Source organism: Otolemur garnettii, unplaced genomic scaffold (assembly GCF_000181295.1).
Source record: "Otolemur garnettii isolate 467f Iridium unplaced genomic scaffold, OtoGar3 scaffold00072, whole genome shotgun sequence".
NCBI classification, from domain to species: Eukaryota; Metazoa; Chordata; class Mammalia; order Primates; family Galagidae; genus Otolemur; species Otolemur garnettii.
The window spans coordinates 4,644,532-4,664,089 of NW_003852467.1; the positions used below are offsets into that span (position 1 = coordinate 4,644,532).

Consider the following 19,558-nt stretch of genomic DNA (forward strand, 5'->3'; position numbering starts at 1 on the left):
TTCCTTCCTTCCTCCCTCCCTCCCTTCCCTCCCTCCCTTCCTTCCTTTCTTCCCTCCCTTCCTCCCTTTCTTCCTTCCTTCCTCCCTCCCTCCCCCCTCTTCCGTCCTTGTATCCGGATTTGGTTTGCTAGGATTTTATTGACAATTTTTGCAACTGTATTCATAAGGGATGTGGTCTGTAGTTTTCTATTTTTGTTATGTCCTTTCCTGGCTTGGGTTTCAAGGTGATATTGGCTTAATAAAATGAGTTGGGGAAGGTTCCTTCCTTCTAAGTATTGTGGAATAATTTCTGAAGTATCGGTACCAGTTTTTCATTTGTTTGTTTGTTTTATAGATATGATAAAATTCAGGTGTGAAACTTGTCTGGCTGGGGATTTTTGTTGTTGTTGCTATTGTTATTGTTGTTAGAAGGCTTTTTATTGCTGCTTCAATTTCAGCACTTGATATTGATCTCTTCAGGAATTCTCTCTTCTTCCTGACTACACCTAGGAGACAATGTGTTTCTGAGAATTTGTCCATTTCTTCCACATTTTCAAGTTTATGTGCATAGAGATTTTGATACTATTCTGAGAACATGTTTTGTATTTTTATGATACCAGTTGTTTCTTTTTTTTTCATTTCTGATCGAGATTATTAAAATCCTTTCTTTTCTGCTGCCAGTTAATCTAGCATGAGGCCTGTCAGTTTTATCTTTTCACAGTACCAAATTTAAGTTTTATTAATATTCTGTGTAACTCTTTTGTTAACAATTTCATTTCGTTTTGTTCTGGTCATGGTTATTTCTTTTCTTTTGTTGTGTTTAGCATGGTTTTCTCTTCCTTTTCCAGTTCCTAGAGATGATTCATTAGATTATTGATTTGTGATCTTTCTTTCTTTTGGATATGAACTTTTAAGGCTATGAATTTCCTCTCATGACTGTTAAACTATATCCCATAGCTTTTAGTAACTGGTGTTCCCTTTCTCATTGACTTCAAGGAATATTCTGTCTTCCATTTAGTTACCTCTTTGACCCAACTATCATTCAGTAGTAGATTCTTTAGTTTCCAGGAATTTGTGTAGAGATGAGTGTTTCTGTTGATATCTAATTTTATTCCATCTGGTCTGAGAAGATGGCATAATTTCTATCTTTTTAATGTTTTGAGAATTATGGCTTAAGATATAATCAATCGTAGAGATTGTTCCTTGAGATGGTGAGAAGAACGCATATTCAGTGGTTTAGGGGTAGAATGTTCTAGAAATCTCTGCTAGGCCCATTTGTTCTAGACTTCTGTTTAAGTTCATTTTTTTCTTAATTTTTTGTTTGAAGGATCTTTCCCATTCTGTCAATGGGGTGTCGAAATCCCTGGCTATTATTAAGCTGTTCTTTATCATTTTGTTTAACTCATGTTATATTTGCTTTATGAATCTGGGTGCTTCTGGGTTAGGAGTATAAATATTTAGAATTGTGTGTCTTGTTGTATTGTTCCCTTTACCATTAATGGCCATCTTAGTCTTTCTTAACTTTTGTTGATTTGAAGTCTATGCTATATGCAACACACCTTTCTTTTGTTTTCCATTTGTATGGAATATTGTTTTCTATTCCTTCACCTTAAAGCTGAATTAATCGTTGAGAATTATATGTGTTTTCTGGAAATAACAGGTCTTTGGCTTGTATTTTTTTTTTTATCCATTCAGCCAGCCTATGTCTCTTGAGTGGGACTTCAAGCCATTCCCATTTGTTGAAGGAATTGATTACTGGGGGTGAATTTATTTTCTTTCTCTTGAGTAAAACTTTATTGCTATAATTTATCTATTAAGCCATTGTGGCTATAAGGCTCTGAACTTTATCTTTTGGGTGATTTTACACTGGTCGGTATATATTGTGTTGAGCCATATATAGTAGAGGTCTGAGTACTTCCTGCAGGGCAGGTCTGGCTTTTGTGAATCCCCACTGAAGTTGCTTGTCTGGAAAAAGACTTAATTTCTGCATCAAATGTGTAACTTAATTTTGAAAAATGCAAAATTATATGCTGGTAATTGTTCTGTTTAAGAATATTGAAGATGAGGACCAACTCCCTTCTGGCTTGTATGGTTTTCATTGATAATTCTACTATTACCCTGATGTGTTTTCTCTTGTAGGGCAGTTGTTGTTTATGTCTAGCTCCTTGTGGAGTTCTTTTCCATTTTAACTTTGGCCAGCTTGAGTAGTAAGTATATTTAAGATGAGCTATTTGCTGTGAATCTTCACAGAGTTTCATGATCATCTTGCATCTGGATGTCTGGCTCTCTAGCGATACTATGAACATTTTCCACAATAATTCCCTCACATAGATATTCTATGCTTTTAGCACTTTCTCTTCCCCATGTAACTCACATGTTGTTCACTTCACATAGTTCCAGATCTCTCTCAGTGACCATTCTGCCTTTTTTTGTTCTGTTCTCTGCCTCTTTAATTGATTGGATTAGCTGGAGAGCTTTTTCTTCAAATTCTGAGATTCTTTTCTTCTCCTTGGTTTAATATGTTGCAGAAACACTCTGCTAAGTTTTGAAAATCCCTAAATGACTCATTCCTTTAAGCTCGTGTATAGTCTTTCTCCTTTTGTCACAGTCTTTAATGACTTTTTCATAAATCCTTGAAATATTCTTTGGGCTTCTTTTTGTTAGATTTCAACCTTGTCTTCAGTTCCATTTGTCTTATTAGCCATTCATATTCTGAATTCCATTTCTTTCATTTTTGACAATTTCTTTGCTGTTGGAGTTCACTGCTGTAGCTCATTTGTGAATACTTGGGAGTATTGATTTGTTGTGATATTCCATGTTGCCAGAGTTCTTTTGTTGGTTTCTTCTTTTCTGAGACCTCTTTTCTTAATTTAGGGCTAATAAGTTTGTTGGACTTTTGTTCCTTTCAGGGAACTCTCCAGATAGTGGTAGGATGTTTGAATTTGCAGCTGGGCCAGACCCTCTTTACTGAGGCTGGCATTATGGAGATGGCTCCATCCAGGATTCCCCATAGAAATAACCACAGCAGCTAGGTAAGTTCCTTGTGGTTTCCTGTGTTGTGGGTATTGGCTCGAAGCAGATTGTAATGTGCTTGTGGCTTGAGGTTGGGAAGCTTCTTGGCAGTGTATTGGACTTTGGAGCAGTTCTTACAAACCTACATCAGTGGTGGAGGCTCTAGAGTGGGGTCTTGGTGTCCAGATGCAGTGACAGAGACTGGGGGATGGCGTTTTGGGTATGGTGGAAGTTCTGGAGGCAGAGGTAGACCCTCAGGGTCCCTTGTCAGTGATAGAACCAAGTTACTAACCCACCCAGGAAGTATCCCTTTTATGGGAAGCGTGTCTCTCACAGGAAATAGTGAATGGACCAATCCAGGCCTCCCTAACCTTGTCCCACCTACCTGCCCAGGTAATCGACCCACTCAGGAAGGATCCCTTTCCTGGAAAAAATGTGCCTCCCAGGAAGTACTGAATGGACCAATCCAGACCTCCCTAACCTTGTCCCACCTACCTGCCCAGGTAAAGCTATGAACAGACCAACTCTGGCTGCCCTAACTCGTTCAATCCCTGTCCACCATAGCCCACATGTAGATTTCCTCCTAGTCAGGAGTCTCACCCCACCTGCACTCCAGGTGGAATAAAAGCCACTTTGATTGCACTAATTGGATCTCTGCCTTCCTTTCATTTCGCCCCTCTTTGGGTTCAGAAATTTTCAATCAGAGCCTCAGAACTGGGACTGGGGAGCAGCCTGAAGCAGAGCTTCAGAAGAGGGCCTCTGAGCCGAGACTGGGCTGTGTAGATGATGAGGCTAATCTGACCTGGAGGGCAGGGCTGAGGCCAAACAGGCAGGTGGCAGTTTGAGCCTAGAGGGTAGAGTTGGGGCTAAGCAAACAGCAGGCTGCTTATTAGGTACAGGAGTCCTGAAAATGCCAGGTCAGGTGGGCATAAGTTATAGCTGTCCATAAGCTACCCAGGACCTACTGAAGGAGCTGCCTGAAATCCTTCAGGTCAGAGGCTGCTGTGTTCTAGTCAGTTCCTATACTCAGATCCCATTGTGCTCTAAGAGCAAGGTGTTTGGCTTCAAGTTCCAGCGTACAAGTCAGGGCAGCTGCAATCCACTCCCACCCCAGCCTAGTGTAGACCTGGTATGGTGTACCTCACCCTTCAGGATGTCTAATCTGCAATGCTGTATAGACTCCAGGCAGGTCCCTGTTCTAACCAGGTAAGAAGTCTTGGGATGCTAGAAGCTGTTTTGAGTTCAGTTCTCATTGTACCAGCAAAGTGAGTACAGCACTGCAGTGCTCTATGCCTCTATTATTTCTTTCATGTTCTTTGATCTTGTTATATGTATCACGCTGTTACCTTGCTTTCCACAGTGGGTGTCTATGTTGTTTCGCTGTGAATTCACAGTGCTCCTTCATGGAAGAGTCATCTATCTGTAGGCAGCTGCCTTTATCTTTTTTATTTTTTCAAAAGGACAGGTTTTTATTAGCATTGTTATAGGCAACGCATCACATGAAGCTGGTCCTCAGGGAAGAAATATGGAACGCTTCAGGAATTTGCATGTCCTCCTTGCACGGGGGCCATGCTAATCTTCTCTGTATTGTTCCAATTTTTAGTATATGTGCTACTGAAATGAGCACTAGCTTCCTTCATCTTTCACCTCGTTCCTTGGGAGTGTCGTGCTGGCAGGCTGCCTCTAGCCTGCCTTTTCTTTCCCCCACAAACTGCCAACTTCTTAACTGAAGCCAGATACCTCCCTGTGGTTAAACTTGCCCCACTTTCTAACTAATATATCTAAAATTAATCTATATGAAATGTTGCTTTTATGGTGACTTTCTAGGCCTGAGATCTCTATAATTATAGTTGCCTCCAATATAAAACTCAAGCCCTTTCTTATGGTATTCAATTTTATTTTATTATCCCACTAATTTCATGTCTAGATGCCCCTAAATATTTCCACTTCATATTTAGGGGAATTTCTAGACATGAAATTAGCGTGGACCATAAATTATATTTGTTTTGCTACATGCCTTAATGCCACACATGTAAAATTTCTCATCACCAGTCACAACAAAGACATTATTACATTTCTTCATATTTTACATAGAGTCTGTCACAGTAAATGCCATTTGTATGAGAAATAATAAATATTTATTGGAAGAGTGAATAGTATAGTTCAAGTAAATTAACTTTAATTTGATATTCCAAAATTATTTAAGAATTTTACCTAGTTCTCCATAAAATTGTTCTTAATAATAAATGTATGACCATTCTAATGTTTTTTAATAATTCTAATTTTACCTATTAGAGTATAGCTATTTACAAACTACTATTATGGAATTTAAAGCTCAGCTTTGTACTACGGTATAGTTTCTTAATTATCTAAGCTGCATTTAGTTGATTCCCTATTAATTCTACAGTTTTTACATATATTGTATATACTGCATAAATTGTCTTCTTTATGCTGATTTAAAACAGTGTGTGATGACCTTGAGTCACAGGGTAATTATTTCTAACAGTAAATTATCTCTGCAACTTGGCGATATTATTTTAGGTATAGATAATGGTCAGAGTATAGAACTCAGACTAGTTTACAGCTAGCGCTTTCATCTAGTTAATTGGCATTTATCCAGGAGATTAGTTCCTCACATAGCAGTTACTTTAAGAGATTTTTCACAAAAGCTACAGTTTATATTTTTGCATCAACCAGGTAAAACCTATGACAAATTGAATCCTTTTTTACGTAAATACCATCATTAGTAAAGATCATTTTTCCAAGCAAAGTATTAATAAATGAGTATCTCTGACCTCAAGGAGAGTATAGAGACATTTAGAAATATCTAAATTCACCTGGTATTTTTTTCTCTTCTCCAGGGAGGCAGTGTGTTAAGTTTGCTTTCCTTGGTACCTGCATACCAAATGGCAGAATAAATTGCCTGGTCTATAGACCCGCACTATTATTGTATAGTCTACTCTTACATTTAATTGTTTTGCTTTTATGTTTTGTTTTCTTTCTTTTCATAGCTGCAGGCCAGAGATAAATTTGCATCACATTCCTGGAAAGAAGATAGACAAGCATTAGATAAGGCCATCCTTTCTACAGTCTTGTGAGATTCATTCTTAAAACAGTTTCATAGATACATGTTTTAACTCCCTAAATTAAAGCCGGAAGTTGTATGCTAAACGATATAAACTTATTTGAAGAACCAAATTAGATGATTAATGTGTCTATGAGCTAACTTTTTATTTTCTACGTGATGAATTGATCCTAAAATACTTGCAGTGTTAGACTCTGTAATAACATTTTTTGCCCCTTGGCAGAGCCCATAGAAACAAAACATTTTAGATGATTGGCTTCTTATTTTCTAAGAAGACTAGACTTGTCCATGGTTACAGGTTAATTGAGGTCCAGAAAGGTTAAGTAACTTGTTTTCAGTTGCAAAACAGGGACTAGTACTGAGTGTTCTAATTTCCATCTGGTGTTATAGCTGCAATGCATGCTGCTTTTTATGTATTAAAGTCAAATGACCTTGGTCATAAACTTACATGTCAGTTAAGAAACTATGCTCGGTGAAAAATAGAAACCTTCCATGACATCTTCAGATGTTCAGAAAGATAACCATCCTGATGTTCTTAAAATATTTTGTCATATAAGTCAAGCACAAATCAATGCCTATGTTTTGAAGAATGTAGTAATCTGAATTCTGGAGACCTCTACTCAAAGTGCAGTGCATGGCACAGTACCATCACTTGGGATTCTGTTTGAAAAAAATACATATTTGAGGGGGTCCTCTCCAAACCTGCTGAATCAGAAACTCAGTTGATGACCCCAATAACCATTTACAAGCTCTCTGGGAGATTCTGACATACAATGAAGATTGAGAACATTTGCACAAGAGCAGTGGTTCACAGGGTTTAACATGCATCAGAATCACTAGTTTCTGCTCTAATAGGTCTGGGTGGTACCTGAGAATTTTAATTTTTAACAAGTGCCCAGATGATGCTGGTGCTGCTGATTCAGGGCCCATATTTTGAAAATCAGTTCATTAGAGTGTCAGCTCAGTTATAATCTGACTTACGCTTTTTCCCCATTCCAGCTCCTATAAAGAATCATCTACTACAGGCTAAACTCGATGCTACTACTGTTCCATCTTGTTATAAAACCTCTTCTGTTTTATATGGAAATGGTCTATTCGTATGTCTGTTTCATCCTCTACACTTAAAACTTTTCTGGTCCAAGGCTCATTTCTTATTTCTGACCTGATATGGGGTTTTCTTTATAATAGATACTCATTGCACGTTTTGAACAGACTGCACTATAATTGTAACTGGTCCTAAAAGATACTAGACTGGCTACAGCAGTTATATAAAAATGTATTCTTCCATAATATAAGACATAAAGGAATATCAATGGGGAGAAGACAGGATCACGTTCCCAGAGCTGTGATAAATAGTTTTGTTTGTTCTCTAAATGAAGGATGTGGAGATCACACTTTTCTATTCATCTAAAAGAAGCATAGTTTAGTGCAAAGAAAAGCCCATTTTCAATCAGAAAATCCAAGCTATTTCTTTGTTCTCTATATGAAGAATATGGTGATCACCCTTTTCTATTCATTGAAAAGAAGCATAGTTTAGTCACAGTCCATTTTAAAATCCAAAAATCCAAGCTCTTTCTATTCCCTCTGATTCTTTCCTTCACCCTCTCATACTCTACATCAAGCATTGAAACCGGCTCTCTTAGAAATGTCCCCAGAGAGCTCCTTAATTGCCAGCTCCAAAGGTCACTCTGTAGTTCTTATCCTTCTTGACCTTTGTGTTGTGCTTGGCAGAGTTTAGTCCCTTCCTGAATTGGTTCTCTCCCTCACTTCTCTGTTTCCTTTCTCCCTTTAGCTTTTAGACTGTCCTCCCACGCTTTACTTCCTATCTTTTTAATGTAAGTGTCCATAAGACTCAAATTTGAGGGTTTCTTTCCTTCTCGTGACATTTTCTGTTCCTGGGCAATATCATTTATGCTCTTGTCTTCATCAGTCATCTGTATCTTATGATTCCCAAATGAACATATCTAACTCAACCTCTTTCCTAATGCTCAAACTTGTGTAATCCAAATGCTAAATGTGCCTTGATTTGTTACAGGAATCTCAAATGTGGTTCTGCAGTTTAGATTAGACAACTCCAGAAACTGTTACTCACCTGGGTGTGGTAGCATGCACATGCAATCCTAGCTACTTGGGAGGCTGAGGCAGGAGGCTCTGTTGTGCCCAGGAGTTCAAGGCCATCGTGGACAAACAGAGTGAGATCTCGTTTCCAAAAAATAAATACATACAAAAAAATGAAGTGTCATTTACATCGCAGTCTGTAAGAAAGGTGCATAGAGGAGTTCTATGGTGACCAACCTGTGTAGCTATTCACAGTAGTCTTGTCTACCATGTGACAAAAATCCCTCCAAGTATACCTGTTAAATTCTTTGTATTACTTCTACATTCATGCTATTTTAGCCTAGTTCCATCTGAACATTTTCTGCACAAAATTCTTAACTGATTTTTTTGTCTCTATTGTCACCCTTCTTAACCATATTCTTCACAGCCTCCTAAGGGATATCTTAAAATGTATCTTCGTATCAAGACATTTATTTGATGATAAAAATATTCTTATTTGGACATATTCTAAGAATATTCTTGTTAAAGTCTTTCCTGGTCAGAAACCTATGTCTTTCTAAATTAATACAGATATAAAAATGATTCCTTGTTGCTATGGACTGAATTATGTCCTCCAAAATTCATATGTTGAATCACTGATCCCTTCCATGATGCTACTTGGAAATGGAGACTTTGGAAGATAATTAGGTTTAGATAAGATTATGAAGATAGGGCCTTCGGGAGAGGATTAGGACCCTTATAAAACAAACAGCAGAGAGCTTGTTTGCTCTTTCTGCCGGGTGAGGACATAGTAAGAAGAAGGCCATCTTAAAGCCAGAAAAGGACCCTCACCAGGAACTGGCCCTGCTGCCATCTTGATTTTAGAATTCCAGCCACAGTGCTGTGAGAAATAAATGTTTAGTGTCTAGCACACCCAGTCCAAGGAACTTTTGTTATGGCACCTGAGTTGACCAAGAACTGGCTCAGTAAAACAATGATTTTACTTTGTATTTTGAATAAAGTTCAGAGAGATGCTCAGGAAAAGAAGTAGATGGATTGAAACAGGTCATGATGCTGGGGCAGTCAGTACACATCAGGTTTAAATGGCTTTCCACATCGCACTAGATAGTCTCTGAACCCTGACTGGAAGTTATTTCAACTTTAAAGATCCACAACATAAAAGTATATCGAAGTCCCTTAAACTCAGCAAGCTTCACAATGAGAGTGTTTAAAGTTTAAATTGCTTCCCTCGGGGGGATCCAAGGCATGATCCAGTGCATGGTGGGTTTCTTTGAAAATTCCCATAGTCAGAATGAGTCCGCATGCAGCATTTCAAGATGTGATTGCATTAGTTTCCATGCTAATTTTCATACTCACTCAGTGAATATCTGATGGATCACTGATTTGTAAAACACTCCCAATTGCCAAAACCATGAGTCATACTTAACCCTACCCTCAGAAAGCTTGTACCCAGCATCAACTAAATCATGAAGAAGGAGGACTAACAACATGTTAGAAAAGTTGCAATGAAGAGAAGCCCACTTCCTGCTTGAGAGTTGGGCATGGAAGACTTATAGGAGAGTTAGTATCGAAGTGGACAATTAAAGGATATGGAAGCATTGATCTCAAGATGAGGGAAAATGACGATTCTATACTGGCAGGGGAAAGCCTGTCTAAACAGAACTTGGATTGTATTGCAAGTGCTTTCATTTGCCTACAGCTGAACGAGGGAGTATAGGAAGGAGGGACATAAAGGATGAGGTCGACATTGTAGATTGGGATCACAGTAAAGAAAGATATTCAAGTCCAGAGTGAGGAGTGTAGACTTTAACTCTCTAGTCATGGAGAGCCACTGCATATTTTTGAAAGAGAGCAATTCAATACGGCTACTATGAACCATCCTATTTTGACCCCACTTGAGAGTTGGGAAAGAGAGGTTGTCTCACCTTCCCTGAAGGGACTAAAAAGGGGGTCAGAACATTTCTGTACACTTTGTTTTACAGCTATTTAACTCTGCTGTTGTAGCTAGAGAGCAACCATATATATGAGTAAAGGAATGTGGCTGTGTTCCAGTACAATGTCATTTACATGTACAGGTGGCAGGACATATTCGTCCCATGAACCATGGTTAGGGGATTCCTGAAATAATGGGTAAAATAAAATGATGCTGCCGTCCCCTTTTCTTTATGTATCTTATTATCTTTCTTATGGCTGTGTTTCGATTTTTTGTTCTTGTGATTTCAATAGTGCCTTTGACTTTATTGGTCCTTAACAAAACACTGAAACAAGTAAGACTACCCTTCACACATAAGCAAGTGAGAAGTGGTGTAAAAATGGCTTAAACTCACTTAAGAAAAAGTCATGGAAAATAATAATCACATTAGCTAACATTTTTAGGGCTTCTACCAAGCATCAAGAACTTTTCTAAATACATTGCACGGATGAACGTATGTAACCCTTAAAACAGTATCATAAAGTAAGTTTTATGATTGCTCCCCTTTGCTGGTGAGAAAAATGAGGCACACAAAGTTCAAGTGACTTGTTCATGGTCACAAAGTTTATGGAGAGTAATGTAGCTGGGATTTATGCCCAGACAACCTCGCTCAGATTACTGCCTTCTCAAACTCCTTGTCTTGTTATCTTTTAATAAATGAAAGAAGATCTCAATATGTTATATAGCTGAAGTTAAAAGCTTGAATGAAAGTCCTTACAGATATATCAGAGTGTGTCTATGGAAACTATGCATTTACTGTAGATTAAGGCTATTCTGCATTTTGAAGTTTCATAGACTCTAAGGTCCCACAGGAGTATTTGACTATTTTTAAATACAGAGATCTTTTTCATTGAAAATAATTTCCTTAAAAGTTAGCAGTCTTTTTCAGTATCAAGGCATAAATGGAAGTCCTATATAATTGAACTGTTTTTCCAAGTGCAAGACTTCAGGAACTTACCATTGTCTTAATTCAATTATATAATGTCATGAGTAATAACTTTTTTTTTTTTTTTTTGAGACAGAGTCTCAAGCCATCATCCTGGGTAGAGTGCAGTGACATCACACCTCACAGCAACCTCCAACTCCTGGGCTTAAGCGATTCTCTTGCCTTAGCCTTCCAAGTAGCTGGGACTATAGGTGCCCACCACAGTGCTTGGCTATTGTTTGGTTGTAGACAGATTTATAAAGTCTTTAAGAGTTCACATATTTTTAAAACATTAAAAAATTAGCTAAACAACAGGAAAAAAATACTTGTAGGTTACAGAGTCCAGAAAATTCTGCCACACTTTTTGGACTAAGTGTTTCTCTTAAACTGTGTAGATGTGTTTTCTCAAAAGATTTTGTATATTATGACTTTAAGATACTCGTGTGTGTGTGTGTGTGTGTGTGTGTGTGTATGTGTGTGTGTATCAAAATAGCTGAAGGCGTTTTAACTGTGCATCTGAGCCTGTCTTACTAACGTGTTCTTTGTACCCCATTTTGTCTTTATCTTTGGATAGTTTGTGTTTGTATGTAAGAAAACTTCCATGAAAAATGCATTTGTCACCATGTTATCATTATGTAGATAAGAAAATCAAAGAGAAGCCAAATTGAAGTCCAGACGAGCTATAAAAGGGAATGTGCGCCCTCTAGTGACCCACATTCATTTCTCACCAAGACGTAGACACTTTTCTCCTTTAGGTTTCATCCATTCTAAATCAACTTCACATTTGATTTTAAAATAAATGGGTCAAAGTTTTCAATATGAACATATTATAGGGTATGATGATTTAATCTATCACTTAAGAGAATATTTCTACTAACCTGTGTGAAGGTGATTTTCTTAAACAAAACTCTGTTTCAAAGGGGTTTTCAATTTATTGAAAATGAAAAATAGGCTTTCGGCCTCCGTAGGTTAGCAGCGTTTTATTTCTAACCCTCTGGGTCATGCAATTTTGTCCCTGTGCTTTTACACTCCATGGCTTTATAACTAATTCCTCCAATGTACTTCTGGCATCTTAGAATTTGGAGAGTTTACTTAGTTGTGAATTGTTAAGCTTGGTTTCCTGAAAGTTGTATGAACACACGATGCCAAAGTGACTTATTTTCCCCCGTGTCAGTATTTCTTACTTATTCCTAACGTGTTTTGAGATGATTAACATTTAATACCAAATTAAGATGGGGAGATTATTTAAAAGTTGTTCTTTGTCTAAGACATGTTGAAATATTTTAAGTTTTACCTTTCGAAGAGAAGTCACAGTTTTTCAGAAGTTTTATTCTCTGCAGTATAAGCAAGCATCCTGGCGGTGTAGCGATTAGTATCAATGCCAGAGAACTCACAGAATATTTTGGCCTTAATAGTTTAAAAATATTAAATGACTTGGTTTGTATCCGAAGGCATAGATTTTAACAGACAATATTTTTATATACACTAAATGTGTAATTTGGTATGTCGTCATTGACACTGAGGAAGGCATACAATTTTGAGGACAATATTTTATGTTTGAATTAGAATCCAGATTTTGAGCACACATTAAGTAGGCAAATTTTAGGACAAGGTAAACTACACAGAAATTGATTTTTTAGTATCTTTTAAAGATGCATTTCAGCGCAATCTGGAATCATTAAATTTTACTGTAGTGAAACGTATTCTTTTATGAGTGATGTGCTTAAAATTACACATATAAAACTAGAAATACGTTTGAGACCACACAAATAGGTTGTTTGGTAAGAATGTTAATGTAGCAATTTGTGCTAACTGGAAACAGAGTCCTTTCTCATCTGTCATATTGTTTTAGGTGCTGTGTAAACTGTTGAAAAGAGTTTATAGGCTTCTTGTTATAACTGGGAATTAATAGCATCCTCAGGTTTTATTTAATTTGACTTCTACATGAAAAGCCTAATGTAATTAGACTATCAGCTGCAGTCTAAGGAAAGCTGACCTCAGCTTTGTATCTCAGATTCATATTTCTTTGATTAGAGAGGTAAGTAAACATATTCATGAATAGTGTCTAAAAATATTTATAATTTTTGATTAAATCATAAACACAGATCATGTATACATTAATGCATTGATGAGGTACACTGTGCTGATTTCATACAGAATTAGGAGTGTTTACATCACGCTGGTTAATACATACCTCATCTCATTTACTTAATTACTGTGTTAAGACATTTATAGTCTATACTAATAGATCCAACATGTACTGTAAGAACAGTTTATGGCTGCTTTTCCGTTTTTATCGTTTAAAGGAAGAAGTAAATGAAGATCAGGGGCGTTAAAGTAATAGGCCTAAGAAAACAGCATAAAGATCAGAAATTAAAACTTGATGCTTGACACTAAGTTCAGCATATTTTCAAATTCTTTTAGGGGGAAGGCTTTTTTGGTAACATGGATAAATTGTATAATGCTGCTACAAGTCAGGGCTTTCAATGTGCCCATCACCAGCACAGTGTACATTGTATCCAACAGGGAATTTTTCAATGCACCATCTTTACATGACATTTAAAACACACTTAAACATACAAACACTCAACTTACACACATTAAAAAATATAAGATAATCATAGGGCCCTAGCTTTCCCCCGTCAACTAGGAAAACATACCCATACACCACATCTCTGTGTGTATACACAAACCGTCTTGATTTGGAGGGGATTATTTATCTAAATGTCAGCTTGTTTTTCTCCTGGTTAAATAGGATTTCCCTTTCAATAATGTTCTAAAATTATACCATGACTGAAGCATTATAAATGTGATCCATGTAACCAAAAATATTTGTACCTCTACAATGCTTTGAAATAAAAACATGTATTAAAAAGATTATAATAACTATATTCAACTCATCTCAAGACAGAAAAATGTTTTGGACACTAATTAGATTTACACTGAATTTCTTTCAATATTTTATAAGGTCTCTTTGATTCAAGTTTAATTTGTATTATATTTATTCAATTTTTAAAATGAAAATGCTATATGGAAACAGGCAAGGAGAGACCAGTTTTCCTAGAAGGAAAATTAAAGGGGAAAGAATACAGAGAAGCTGATTAAGAAAACCTTCACATATGAAGGTGAATTGAGTCTTGGAAGATAAATCGGAATCCATTTTCAAATGAGTGCGAATCTGGGATTGGCTCTGCACTTTTAGCTCAAGCGGCTAGGGTGCCAGCCACATACACTGGAGCTGGCAGGTTCGAATCTACCCCAGGCCTGCCAAACAACAATGACAACTACGACCAAAAAAAATAGCCAGGCATTGTGGCGGGCACCTGTAGTCCTAGCTCCTTGGGTGGCTGAGGCAGGAGAATTGCTTGAGCCTAGGATTTTGAGGTTGCTGTAAGCTGTGATGTCACAGCACTCTACCCAGGGTGACAGCTTGAGACTGTCTTAAAAAAAAAAAAAAAAAAAAGAGAGAGAGAGAGAATCTAGGATTAAGAATTTCTTACTGTATAGCAATATGGAATGAAAATGTCTTTTCACTTTCTAAAACTCTGAAGAAGAGTTTGGTGGCTCACTCCTACAATCCTAGTACTCTGGGAGGCCTAGGCGGAAGGATGACTTGAACTCAGCAGTTCAAGACCAACCTAAGCAATAGCAAGACTCTGCCTCTACTAAAAATAGAATAAAAATTTTTCTAAAAAAAAAATTGAAAAATCTTATTTCCCAAAATATTTCTTCCTCATATTAATACCGACAAAATAATTATAGTTGTTTTTCCATTGATATTTTTTTAAATAGCTTTCTAGATAATTAAAATATACATTGATTTTTTTTATTAAATCATAACTGTGTATATTAATGCAATCATGGGGTACAGTGTGCTGGTTTTATATATAATTTGAAATATTTTCATCAAACTGGTTAACATAGCCTTCACGGCATTTTCTTAGTTATTGTGTTAAGACATTTATAGTCTACATTTAGTAAGTTTCACATGTACCCTGATTTTTTTTTTTTTTTATAAATTACCTTGTCTCGACCTAGAGCCCTGGACCCCTGCAAGAGTTAACATATTTCACAGGCATCAGCATTTTACTTTCAGGCTTCTGAAGATGAGGCTCATAAGTTTTTATGAAATTCTACGTGCCAAGATGGTTAAATATGTAAAATGGCCATTCATAAACTTAGCTCACTAATCAAATTAGTTAAGTCTGGAGCTTGGAGCACTTCTACTTTCAAAGTTTATACATTTGAGAATGATGAGTTCCAAATGGTATGCTGAAAATGACTGAATTAAAGTTTATATAAATGTGTCATTTTGGTTTGATACTTTATACGACAGTCACTGTAAAGAAAATTAACACAATCGGTGCCCATCAAGAGGCTGTTCTGACATAATTTGTGCCGCTATCATATGCCATGAATTCTACGCAAAGATTTACTATTGACATTTCAAAACTGACACCTTAAATGACAAGTGTTTTTCAAGTTCTTAGGGATTTTTTTCAGTGTTTTTGCCTTTTAATTCATTTTAAACATGAACATATACACACATATATCTCCCGGTATTGATCACAGAGTGTGTAATTGACAAAATGTGCATTGACGTTATGTAAAATTCAACTGTAAGAGGTTCAGCCTATTTGGATAATACAATCTTCAGGAAAAATTTGATGTTCTGAATATTTTATTTATGTGCAAAATGTCTTTTGAAGCTTAACAAAATGAAGATCTTTTTGAAAACCAATCTTGTTTTAGTAATAAACTTTTTTTAAAAAGTCAGACAAAATCACCCTGCACAATAGGACTTCACAAGTTTTAATTTTAGGAGTTTGCAATGAGTATATTTGTAAAGAAGGAAAAAAAATGTCACCTCCAATCATTAATAACTTAATGATGAGATTTTAAGATATACTTGAAGAATATAGGACAGAGTATTCATCAATAATCATAGGATAAAAGAATGTTTTGTGAGCAGAGACTAAGTCATAATTTTTTTGTTAGATAAAGGAGATTTTAAGTTGGATACAGTTGGACTGGATTTGAGTGATAGTCTATGATGACATGGAGGCATAATAAGTACAGAGGGAAGTGTTGAGAGTTAGATAAGTAAGTAATGAATATGGTATTGGGTTGAATCTGAGGGTGTAGAGGCCCATTATGAGCAACTTAGTATATATAAGTTCATTAACAATGGTTTTGTGAGAGTTTTAAAAGCAAGGAAAACAATTAGTAAAAATTAGTGATTTTATAAAGAAAAGAAAATACAAGCCAAGATTTAACATGGTATTGAAAGTTACTGTTCAGCATTTTCCTTGAGGATTTTTAAGAAGGTAACTGAGTTACATCTGCATGATGTCTTTAGTTGGTGGTTAAATACTCAGCTTCAGGTAATATGAAGCAAGAAAAAAAATACTACCTGCAAAACACTTTGAAGGGTAGATCTCAATTTCTGTACAAGTATAGAATTAAATCCGCAGAGTATGTTAATTTGCCATACATCTCAGGATATCTGAAGAATATTCAATAGCAGTAAAAAAAACATGAGAATTACAGGACAAACCACAGAGAGTGATGAAGCAATAGCTGCCAAACTGATAAAGAATAAAATAAATCTGCGATTTTTTTTTTTTTTTTTTTTTTTTTTTTTTTTTTTACTTAAAAGCCAGAGTTTGAGTAGGATCCATGAAGGAGACTGCATTCATTGTGCGTTGCAAATGTCACTGAGCCTAAGCATTGAACGTAGTCCATTGGCACTCGCTGAGAGTGCATGGTTGCTGTTGAAACCCTGCCTCTGTATCACTTCGCCCTTCTATCTTCACTGCTGTCATAAAGAGATGGGGATGTCTACTGGCAGAATACTGGAAGGGGAAAGACGCTAGCAACTGACAGTTAAATCTCAGAATTCTACGAGATGGGAATGAGTGTCCAATATTGGAGTACAGGCTGACTGTACATTACATTGGGGCAGAAAAATTTAGTAAGGAAGTCAGAGATGTGGTTAAAAAATAAGCTCAAAAGGAAGCAAAAGAAAAAAATGTAAAAATAAGATTAGATCAGGAACAGCTCAGAGCTTGAATCATGTAGGGATTGGGCCTAGTCTTTTCCTATTTCCTAGGGAATCAAGATGTCACAATGAGGATAAGGGGGAAAAAGTTCAATAATTGGGAATACTATAAACTCATCTATATCTTACTTTGTTCCAATTCAGAAAGAAAGTGTAACTTATTAACCTATGTGCCAATGAATAGATATATACATTTTTTTAACCTGGGTAAAAACATTCTATTCACAACTGACCTAGCAAAATTTAAATCCTACCTTTAAAAATCTATAAATGAAAAAGAAGAGTGTCATCACTTCCCATAGGATCCTTATATGAAAGGAAAGTTCAAGTACCTTATTCAATCCCTTTCCAAATGTACGAAATCAGGTAGACAAAAAAACAAAAATTGAATGAGGAAAGACTTCTCTGTAGAATTTCACATCCTGTTGCCTGAATTGATCTGATTTGTTAGAATGACGCACCAACTTGTGTCCACACCTCCCTTAAAATCTTCTTGGGCAGAGTAACAAGCAGACAGTTACCATGGTGTTGAATCCACAAAGCCTTCATTGTGTGGAGATAACCAATATACTTGGCAGAGCCTCTAGGCTAGAAGCTGACTTAATCCTAATTTATTGAGAAAGTGGTTTTTGATTATCCTTTTAAAAGGTCCCAGTGTAAGCTGAGCCCCAGTTCTGTGTCTAAAGCATTTTTATTTTGTCAAATGAATGCTTCACCAAACCAAACTCCTTGGTAATGTCAATGAATGAATTCTCATCTCTATTATTTATAGAGTTAATACCATATCTGGTGCATAGTAAGCACCAAGTATATACTTTGTGCTAATGAGAAAGAATAATACAGTAGGGTAGAAGATGGTTGACAATGAACTAGATCTTGAACATTATTTTATTATCTTTATTTTTTCTTTTTTTTGAGACAGAGTCTCACTTTGTCACCTTTAGTAGAGTGTTGTGGTGTCATAGCAATCTCAAACTCCTGGGCTCAAGCAATTCACTTGCCTCAGCCTCCCGAGTAACTGGGACTACAGGCACTGTCACAATGCCTGACTATTGTTAGAAACAGGGTCCTGCTCGAGCTCAGGCTCATCTTGAACCAGAGCTCAGATAATCTGCCTGCTTTAGCCACCCACAGTGTTGGAGTTACAGGCATGAGCCACCATTCCCAGCCTTAGATCTTATTTTAGTGTATATGACAGAGTTGAGGAGGATGAACATGCATAGAGGAAAATCACTTGATGGTCATAGAAATAGCAGACAAATTAGAATGGCATCATGATGTCAAAGGAAGGAGAATTTCAAAAGAATAGTGTGGTCAACAGTATTGTTTTTAGATAGCAAGAAAGTGAAACTTTCCATTAACTTCAGTGACATGATCATTTTATCAAGCAGTGTGTTTGTAAAGAAGACATATTTGATGGATTAAAGAGTGAATGAGAAGTGGGAAATAGATTCAGTAAACTGGACAAGTCTTGCAAGAAGTTGGCCTTTGTGGAAGGTAAGAGAATAGATAGAAGAGGGCAGCGCCTGAGGCTCAAAAGGGTAGGGCGCTGGCCCCATATGCCAGAGGTGGCAGGTTCAAGCCCAGCCCTGGCCAAAAAGAAAAAAAGAGAGAGAATACAGAGAATAGATAGAAGGGAATATGGGAGACAGGAGAGGGTTGATTAAAATAAATAGGAGTTGGTAGGAATGCAAACTAATACGTTCCTTTTGGAAAGATGTTTGGAGATCACTTAGGGATCTAAAAATAGACCTGCCATTTGATCCTTCAGTTCCTGTACTAGGTATATATCCAGAAGATCAAAAATCACTTTATAACAAAGATATTTGCACCAGAATAGTTATTGCAGCCCAAGTTCATAATTGCTAAGTCATGGAAGAAGTCCAAATGCCCTTCAATCCATGAATGGATCAATAAATTGTGGTATATGTACACCATGGAATACTATGCAGCTGTAAAGAAAGATGGAGACTTTACCCCTTTCATGTTTACATGGATGGAGCTGGAACATATTCTTCTTAGCAAAGTATCTCAAGAATGGAAGAAAAAGTATCCAATGTACTCAGCCCTACTATGAAACTAATTTATAGCTTCCATATGAAAGCTATAACCCAATTATAGCCCAAGAAGAAGGAGAAAGAGGAGAAGGAGGGGAGGGGAGAGGAGGGGAGGGTAGAGGATGGGTGAAGGGAGGGTAATTGGTGGGAGCACACCTATGGTGCACCTTAGAAGGGTACATGTGAAATTTATTAAGTGTAGAATATAAATGTCTTAACACAATAACTGAGAAAATGTGGTGAAGGCTATGTTAACAAGTTTTATGAAAATATTTCAAATGGTATATGGGACCAGCACATTGTACCCCATGACTGCATTGATGTACACAGCTATGATTTAATAAAAAAAAAATAGGAGTCAATAAACTCTGTTTAAATTTCCAAATGAGGAATGCACTCAAGAGGGAGC

General features: G+C 36.7%; 1 protein-coding gene and 1 non-coding gene across 2 annotated transcripts in view; one reads left to right on the plus strand and one right to left on the minus strand.

Moving 5' to 3' along the window:
- DMD (dystrophin) overlaps nucleotides 1-19,558 on the plus strand; it is a 2,307,273-nt gene that overhangs the window by 804,946 nt on the left and 1,482,769 nt on the right. The window lies entirely within an intron of this gene.
- Nucleotides 4,511-4,618, minus strand: LOC111726596. The gene has a single exon (XR_002774336.1). It is a non-coding gene; the product is annotated as a U6 spliceosomal RNA (small nuclear RNA).